Source organism: Saccopteryx leptura, chromosome 1 (assembly GCF_036850995.1).
Source record: "Saccopteryx leptura isolate mSacLep1 chromosome 1, mSacLep1_pri_phased_curated, whole genome shotgun sequence".
Lineage (NCBI taxonomy): Eukaryota > Metazoa > Chordata > Mammalia > Chiroptera > Emballonuridae > Saccopteryx > Saccopteryx leptura.
In genome coordinates this window covers 38,704,916-38,714,593 of record NC_089503.1, presented here as the reverse complement: position 1 = coordinate 38,714,593, position 9,678 = coordinate 38,704,916, and the positions used below count along the sequence as shown (strand labels likewise).

The window sequence follows — 9,678 nt, the reverse complement described above, 5'->3', positions numbered from 1 at the left end:
TGTTGTTGTTGTTGTTCTCTATTTCATACAGTTCTGTTCTAATTTATATTATTTCCTTTCTTCTGCTGACTTTGGTTGCTTTTGATCTTCTTTTTCTAGTCCTATAAGATATAATGTTACAATTGTATATCATTGTTTAAATAACTAAAAGTCAGCTATTTAGATTCATATAAGTATTCTTTTACTTTATGTATTTCTTTCTTTCTTTCTTTTACATATAGAAACATATTTTAGGGGAGCAGATGAGCAATAAACAGCATTATGAAATCAACAATGCTCATCATATCTTTATTAATTAACAGGTCTATAAAATTTTACCCTGATCATTCTTACAAAATAGAATTGTGCCTATAGGAATGCTTGTTGCATATATATAAATGGATAGAATTAGCATTGTTTAGATTTCTATAAGATTTGTGCAATTTCAAGAGTAAATTGAATAGTTAGAAGCAATAAATAACCCATAAAATGTATGGAAAAATAGTTTAAACAGACAAAGTTCAAAGGGGCCTTTAAAATGGTAAATTGTTATCAAAAGCACTTAGAATTAGCTACCCTGTTTTAACCGGTCAGATATGAAAAAATAGATGAATTTGTGGATGTTTCTTTAATGGTAATACGAGAAGATATGTGGGTACTACTAGATTCATATTAACAAGAAAGATGATGGAATGAATTTTAAGTTAGAGAATCTCTTGTGTCTTGGTCCCAGCAGCTCCTGACAACATCTGGATGCCCCCAGCTCACCCCAGAGTTCTCTGGCGGCCCTTCTAGATGTTTATCACACACCTAGATGATATCGCAGTGGTTGAGAACCCTGGAAATCCTACAATTGCCACAGCTGGGAAAGCTGGGAGAGTTAAAAGCAAAGAGAAACACGAGAAGGTTGGTAATTAGAAAAGGAAAACACAGCTTTCTAGGCAGGTACCAGTTGGATGATCCACGGAAAGAGAGCCCCTGTCCAGTCACTAAGCCCAACCGCTCAGCCAGGCAGCCCGCTATTCTGCCAAAAAGTCAGAACAGAACTCAGGGGGAGAAAATTTTTCCCTCAGTTCTGGAAGATGTGTAGGACAGAAGGCCTGGTGTGCTTTTCTACAGCTCCTAAGATTCGGCTCAGCATGCCTCCGAGACATGTTCCATAAGCCCAGATGTTAAACTTCCTTGGTTGCAATGTCATTTTGTTGACATTGGGAGTGTAGGTCATTCCAGTGACATACTCATGGAGTAAAGTGATGCTAATATACTGAAAATGCTGATCTAGCCACCTCCTGCGACTCCCTACCACCACCCCTGTACACATCTGCTATGCTTTATAGTGAAATGATCTGAAACAACTCAGTGCTTCTAGTATTTTTCAGCGTCTGGAACTTCATAGTTGCCTAATAAATGTATGTCAATTAAAAACTTAATACTTATATTCATCCCTTCATAAATGATGATCTTATCTGGACTATTAGGGGCTGTTAGCCAGGAACAAACTATTGGGACGTCAGATGTGGGGATGGTAAATTAGGACAAGGAGCCAAACTGAAAGGAACCATCCAATGTTCACTCAGTTGGAGCAACAGTGCAAGCAAGAGGCGAAAGGAAAAGGCACTGAGCCCTCAGTGTTGCATCTGCCCCACAGAAAAGCACTGGGGAGAGTCAGATGACCTGCAGCAAGTCGGGTGGGGTGGGGTGCAGCTGGGGAGGGGTATGTCTTATTGCTGAGAAGGCCCCTGCCTTTTTATGTATTAGGAGTTAGGAGAAGAAAGAAATGGAAGGGCTAGGAGTAGAACAGGACTGAGTCTAATTGGAGGAAAGGCTCCCAGCCAAGGCCCCTCATAAGGAAGTCTCTGCATGGAGAGGACTGGGCTAGAAATGCACCACTGACGAGCACAGCTGGCCTGGGGGAGCCTGCGTCCTTGACCACAACTCTCTCCCAAAAGCTGCAGTGACTGGGCTGTGCACTGAGCCTGGTGTGGGGAGGGCAGTTTCCTTCTATTAGCTCTGCTAAGCTATGCCTTGTGTAATCTATAGTCTGGCCTAAAGGGTCACACATAGGATTTGGGCCTCAAGGTAGATTCCCAACTTCATGCCTTGGCACTTGAGGGAAGGCTCAAGTGAGAAGCAGGGGCTACATCACCATAGATTTCAATGCAGTGCACACTGAGGGTATTATTGGTTTGTTGGCTCAAAGGATCTGTCATTGGGACAGGAGTTTACCCTAGACCAGCGTCTGAGAGGTGGGACAGCTTTTTCATCTGTTTTGGCATCTTCAGATGACAGTGGAGGTCCGTGTGTGTGGCCTAGTCTACGAGGGTGTCTGAATGTCCTGGGCCATCCTCTCGTGGAGCCAGGCAATGGGCTACACGTCAGCTCGCTCTTGTGTGGAAAATAATTCTGTCTCCAGGCTTAGCTGACGTGACTGGTCTGTTAGGTCAGCACAGGGATCTTTCTGGCAGGCATCTACAGGGGTAACAAAAAGCCTCCAAGGAGTAGAACCTATGTGTATCCAAATGCCTCGTCCCCACAGGGGCTTGTTTTATATGCTGATACTTGTTTGCAGCCTGACCAATGACCAGTCCATTAGGTACCGGGTAAAATCGGGTCGGATCACACTCTTCCACATGCTCCACTAAGATGACCCTGAGGGCAGCATTTTCCCACCAGGCTTTAGGGATGAAGGGGAGCAACACTGTACCCATCTACAGCAGTGAAACAGTCAGTGGTAAGGGGAGCAACACTGTACCTGTCTACAGCAGTGAAACAGTCAGTGGTAAGGGGAGCAACACTGTACCTGTCTACAGCAGTGAAACAGTCAGGGGTAAGGGGAGCAACACTGTACCCGTCTACAGCAGTGAAACAGTCAGTGGTAAGGGGAGTAACACTGTACCCGTCTACAGCAGTAAAACAGTCAGTGGTAAGGGGAGCAACACTGTACACATCTACAGCAGTAAAACAGTCAGTGGTAAGGGGAGCAACACTGTACACGTCTACAGCAGTAAAACAGTCAGTGGTAAGGGGAGCAACACTGTACACGTCTACAGCAGTAAAACAGTCAGTGGTAAGAGCCACGATGATAGAGGCTGTCAGAGCCTGGAGGAACCCACCCAGAACTGGCCCAGGGTGAGGGTCCCAGAGGTGGTTCCTCCAGATCAAAAACTGGAGAGAAGTATCTTTCTCCCCCTCCTCCTGGAGCCAGAGATGTGGGGGTTACAGTCACCTGTGCAGACCAAAGGCCCAAGAAATACAATTCTTCCCTCCCGCCCCACTGAACTCTGACCTTGGCATAGGGCCTCTAGTCCATCAGGGCAGAGGGTCCTCAGCCTAACCCTAGTCTTGTTTATCTGTGAAGGCTGAGAGGGCCCAGCAAAGGTTGGCAGGGCTCCGCGACTTGTCCCCACTCTCACTGGGTGGAGCAGAAAGAGTGTACTTGTGTCAATCACAGAAGCTTTCAATGGCTGTCCATGGGACTCCCACTGGGGCCAGCAGGCTCAGAGTGGGCAGCCAGGCAGCTGTTCCCAGGCTGGGACTCCTCGAGGTGGTGCAGGGTGGGACAGTTTGGGCATAGTCCTGGCTTCCATGGTAGGTGCGGTGGCGTTCAGAAGCCCCTGGCAGGTAGACTCGTATGTCCTACCCATGACTGGCTCTGCATGGCTTTGGTTGGGGAGAGCCCAGTGGTTACATCACCCTTTCTCTGCTGATCTGTCTTTGAGGCGAAAGGCTCTGAGGAGTTGGCGAAGTGCTTCCACTCCACAGCGCCGTGAGTCTAAGGAGCTTGACACGGGCCTGCTGGGCATGGGTTTGCCCGGCTGTAGGGTGACATGGAGGTTGCTGCTCTGGCCACCGCCCCGCCACCCCTGGAGTTCAGCTACCTGGCAGCGGCTGCTATCAGCACAGCCTGGAGGAGGGACCTGCACTATCACCCTCACAAGGTGCCACAATCCCTAAGTTTAACAAGATTGCCTCCTTCATCATGTAGGTAAACTAACCAAATTTCTAAGTTCTTATGAGCCACTTAGCAAAGCAATTAGAGGCGCATGAGTCTCAGTAAGTTTCTCCGCTGCAGGGAGTCATCAACACCAAGGAACTACTTCGTGTTAAAGGCACATCACAGCTCACGGTGTCCAGTGGCATCTGGTCTCATTGTCAGAGAGCCATGAGCAGTGGTGAGGGCCCTGCTCCCTAGTTCTCCCAGAGCCCCTTTGTTGGATTTGCAATTGGATCCCCTGGGTGAGCTCAGCCAGGCCGTTGGGAACTAAGGACCAGTGGTCGCCCTGGGCACCGAAAGGTGTTTATAAACAATCTGATAGCATGCCCTGAGACCCCTTGGTGAAGAGCTCTGAGAACCCCTCAAACTCTGCAATTCCAGGGGGGCCTAGTGCTCAGCTGACCACCCTGCTCACCATGCTTATGTGTCACTTAGGACAATGAGCCAACTAAAAGGAATATAATAAGCCTTTCCCCCCCTTTGCTGTGACAATGCAGGCAAGAGAGAAAAAGGCAATATTTCTCAGGGTCCCAATTATCTCCACAAAACAGCATTGAGCAAGGATCAGATGCCAGACAGGAGAGGGAGATTACTGTAAAAAACACCATTCAGAAGGCCTCTGCCTTTTAGGACCCCAGGGGGGCAGGAGTAGGTCAGAGTAAATGGCTGGGCATGAACAAGTACTGAGTCAGAGGGCAGGAAAGGGTTTTGGTCAAGGCCCAAATGAGGTCTCAGTGGAGGGATCTGGGTAGTGCCTTAGCCATAGATCCCAATACAAAGCCCTCTAAACAGGGGAGTCTGAGTTAGGAAGGTATTTCCTAGGACCCTTTTATTCATATGAGCACTGCTGGCCTGGGGCTGTGAAGGACCGAGTCATCCACTGAGACTTCCCCCAAGAAGCTGTGCACCTAGTGTGGTGTGGGAGGGCAGCTTCCCCACAAAGACAGCCAGACAAAGCCCCGTAATAGTCTGCGCTCAGGCCTGAAGGGCCACTCAGAGGCTTTGGCCTGCACGTGGTCTCCTCACAGATAATGAGTAGATGAATGAAGAGACAAAGGAGGAGAGGGAGTGAGAATTAATTTTTGCAAGCAGCTCTGCAGCCAGAGACAAATGAGGCCTCGTCACCACCCTATAACTCATTTTCCCTGTTCAACACCAACCTCAATGTATAATTTCCAGAAATCTAATTTTTCTCTTTTTTATTCCTGCTTCTCTATAACTGGGACAAGAAGAGATAGACAGCCAAGAAGAGCTAACAGAAAGCCCCAGGGAGGCCAAGACCAGTTCCAATGGCACAAGTGCACCAGGCAGCCCAGATGAGCATACTGAGGTTGTCTCTTATATACCTCTCAGGTCACTCTGATCACTGTCTCCAAAGGAGTATAGTTCCTAACTTGTCAGCCATCTCAGTCTTTAACAGCAAACAACTGTATACGCTTTTGAAGCATGTGGTGCCCAGCAGTATAGAGAAGGTGGTGATTTCTCTTCTGCTCCTAATAGTGATGCCTGCAATCCACACCAGACCTTCCAGACAGAGAACACTTGCCAGTGATTACCTATTCAACGGGGAAGGGAGAATGGCATGTGAAGAGAGGAAGAATGAAAGAAACAACATACAATTTACTGAGCTATGAGCCTTGGCACCTTGGCTTTTAATTTTAAAGGCACTGTGTAATGGGCTACAGAGACGTAAGTTGTTTTTCCTTCTTGGCTTTCTCCTAACTCATTTGCCGCCGGTCTCAGCACCCCGGGAGGATAGAAATAACTTTATTTCTGCTGCCTCAGGTTTCCGTCCTATAAACAGTTAGAGAAAAATGGGGAGAAATAGTGTTTTATATTCTTTATGATGTGATCATAGGATTTGTAGACATATAACCAAGGAACTAAGTGACAAGAAGTCAGGGAATACAAAACATCTGCAACTGCATGAAGGTTCTCAGGGGGATGTGAAAATGCGTGCAACTGAGATGATAAGAGTTGACAGAAAGAATATCAGCTTCTGCTTTGGTACTGCTGTGATCATATTTCTCATCAATTATTTACGGAAGGAAGACCTACATTAAAATTAATCATGAAATTCCGAGTTGCTCCTGTACATTAATAATGAAACAACCGCACCAAATGCAAACAGACACCGATAATAGAATATGAAATAATGCTTAACACGCAAAGGGAAAGAGCCTATTTAAATGAAATACCAAGAGGCTAATTATTGTACTATCATGAACGCTCTGGTCCATGACCCAGATTGGCAGCCTTTACTGACGAAAAAGTGTTAGTATTGGTTTCATCTACAGTTGTCGTATTTACAGCTATGCTCAGAGCTGCCCCAACCCATTTTTTTTATTTTAAATAAATTTATTGGGGTAACATTGATTAATAATATATAGGTTTCAGGCATACAATTCTATATCATCTGTGTACAGTGTGGTGCTTACTAGAGGAGAACGGGGGTGAGGGGAAGATGAGGGTAAAGGGGGGTAACCAACTACTAAGTGCTGGGGAGTGTGAGTGTAACAGTGAATGGGCCAACAGAATTTTGGGAGGATACATGGCCAAGATATCTCAGCCTCGACACCTGGGATGGCAGACATGAGCTCACAGGTGGAATGCTTCTCTTTCCCACTCCAGTACAAACTTTAGATACCTGTCTATGTGACCCATGTGAACTCTTTCTTGATCACCTGTGCTCATAAGGACCTTCTCTTCTTAAAAATTCTGCAGCATATTATTTTTCCTGTCATACTCCAGCATTTAGTTCACTAGTATCCTGGAATTCTAGCTGCGACTAGCACTAGATATTCCTATTGCATCCAGGGATGTATTTGATATGGCATCTACCCTCAATGTTTTTCTCCAGGTTGAGGCAGGCTTCCAGTCATCTTTCTTGGGTGTGCATTAAAGAATTTCTGTGGCCCCGGAAAAGGGCTTAAGGATATTGAGGTCCATGGCAATCCTGACCCTCTATCAACCAAGAATTTAAGAACTTGAAAGATTAGAGGGGGAAAAAAAGAGGCAAAATAACATGTGAAGAAATGAATAGTAATTCACACAAGAAGACCAGAGTTTGTTTGGCTTTAACTGCTTTCTACTTATGCAATTCAGAGTCAATCTTTTCATTACACCTGGACCTTCCTATCCAAAATGTGGGAACTAGCTTTGCACAGTGGCAGTGTCATAGCCAATGAGGTTTATCCAAGGCACGATTATTGCTAATTGAAATTGGGGAAAATAGTACCCATGCCCAACCTCATATGACTGTCTTGCTGAATATTAAGTGCATTGTATGTTGTTAAAAGCTACTCACAGCCACTTAGGAGGCTGTTTGGAATAGTGGGTGAGGATATAGGCTCTGGGCGTACCACTTGGGTTTCAGTCCTGATTCTGCAACTTCCTAGTATGACAATGACTCCTCAGTGGCTTAGTTTCCTAATCTGCAAAAGAAGGATAATTATGGCATATCATGTGACTACCATGGGAATTACGTGAGCTCTGTGTATAGTACTCCAGACAGTGCCAATAAGCATGTACAAAATAAATATTGATTATTATTACTTTAGAGAACAAATAGGAACATACTTGTACAACTTTTAATTGAAGTCCTGAAACAGAGTAAGGTCTCAGTACATATTATCACCACTGATACTGTTACTATTCTCATAGTGTTATGAAATAGGCTAAGCATATAGGATAATTTCTACAAATATCTATTTCTGATGAGCAGAATCTTAAGAATATTTTTATTTTTCTCAATTAATGGTTGATTTATTTAATTATTTGAAAACATTCTATGGTAGAATCTGTTATATTATCTCCTCTGTACTATGCTACAAGTCATGCACAATTCATCATGCTGTAGTCAGATTTAAAATGTTCTTAAAAGTCATTCATGGTATAACATACATGCCTGATGGAGAACTAAAAAGGAAAGTTTAATGTTTTCAAATCTAGAGGTACACAAATGTACATATCTACTTCAAGGCAGGGACCAAATGCTTAGTGAAGAAATCCCGTAAAGGTGAGAAAGAGTGGTTGTGATGGAATAATTCAGGAAAGCTTTCTCAGAAATGAACAGCTCTTCTACAAGTCATGGCCCTTGTGATAAACACTGACAGTCACTGGACTCATTCCCGGTCTAGTAAAAAGGGGTTTCCTCTGAGTTTTTGAGGCACAAGCTCCCCTGTATTCATGTTTCTGTCAGTCAGGGTAGGTGGCAATGATTCACATTGGATATTATACAGAAAAAGGTCAATGGTGCTATAAATCCTTTTTTTTTTTTTTTGGAGCCCTCATGAACACCCCTTCCTTCCTCATCCATCTCTTCAGAGCAGTTGGAGAACTCTTCCAATAAACAGGCAGAATCTTTGTTTTTATCCAGAAATTTTGTAACTATTCCCTGAATGACACCCATAAACACAGCAACTACCTGTCAGGAGCATGTAAGTCCGGTCTAAAAAGCCATCCCTGTTCTCCCAAGCAATGTTGCCTGCAGCCCTGCAGCTCTTTGCTTCGGTGGAAACTTCACAAGACTCATGCCCCATTCCCTGCTGCTCACCTCTCCTTCTCCAGCAGAGCTGCTGGGGGCAGCCTGACACAGGGGTGTTACAGCTAAAAACTCGAGAGTGTGGTGGAGCTCCACGTACCTCTCTCACATGGCTAGACAACTCTTATAATTTAAAGCACAATTTCTCAGAGTGTATGCCCCAGGATGATATTAGATGTTATGAGACAAATAATACTTTCTACTGTCAGTGGTCCTATAAATTTGGAGATTTGTTGGATAGAAAAGGTTAAATAAGTTTGGTAATGGCAAATTTCTCAGGTCCCGTACTGTATTGACACATATCATGGTTTAGTATTCTAAGAAAATCATCTGGTCTCTTGACCAGTACATCCATTGGGTTACTTGGAATGATTTCTGGAGCATTGTGCTGAGAAACCTCAAAACAATCCACTAGAGGAAAGAATGAAAAATGAATTTATCTCTCTGGCTTCCTCCCATCTCCTGTCTGTCACTGGTTAAACTTCTCCTTTCAACCATTTGCTCTGCGTTTTGGGGTTGCATCGGTCACCTGGATGATAGGTGGCAGCCAGATCCCACACACGGTGGTGTGATCTGGCAAGGACCACTGAAGACTCTGTTCTGCAGCTGGTTGCCCCTGGGTGACTGAACGGAATGGCTAGCTTGCAGCCCCACTACTGAGACACAGAAGCAGCCAAGAAACAGCCAAGGAAGGAGAGGGATAAGCATGAGGCCAGGTAACAGAATCTGAGAAAGCCGTGTCTTTTTTAGACTGTTCACATTTGTGACACATGCTAGATGCCTGACGTCCAGCAAAGCCAATGCAAGAAGACAGCAAGGGGACCCCAGGAAGGTAGAAAAGATGTAGGACACGTGCTTTGCTCTGAAGAGTCTTAGGTGAGAAGCTAGAGTAGGGGCACAAGAGAAGAGTCTAAGAAAACAAATACTGACAAAGAAGATTTAAATTGAGTTCTGGATTGTGTGTTCTAAGAGTTGCAAAGGCAAAGGTGGTTCTGTAGGAATTCAAAAAAAGAGGTGAATGGAGGATGGCTTTATGTAAAAGACCTTGAATGAAATATGTGAGATTGGATAAAATGTGGCACACGAAAAAGAAGAGAGTTTGATGGAATCCAAATACTAAGAGTGAGCTTTGTTTAGGTTGACATATTAAGATAATTACCAG

General features: G+C 44.7%; 1 pseudogene; it reads left to right on the top strand.

Moving 5' to 3' along the window:
* Positions 1 to 7,128: 7,128 nt before the first annotated feature.
* LOC136390152 (U4 spliceosomal RNA) lies at positions 7,129 to 7,197 on the top strand (annotated as a pseudogene).
* Positions 7,198 to 9,678: the final 2,481 nt, after the last annotated feature.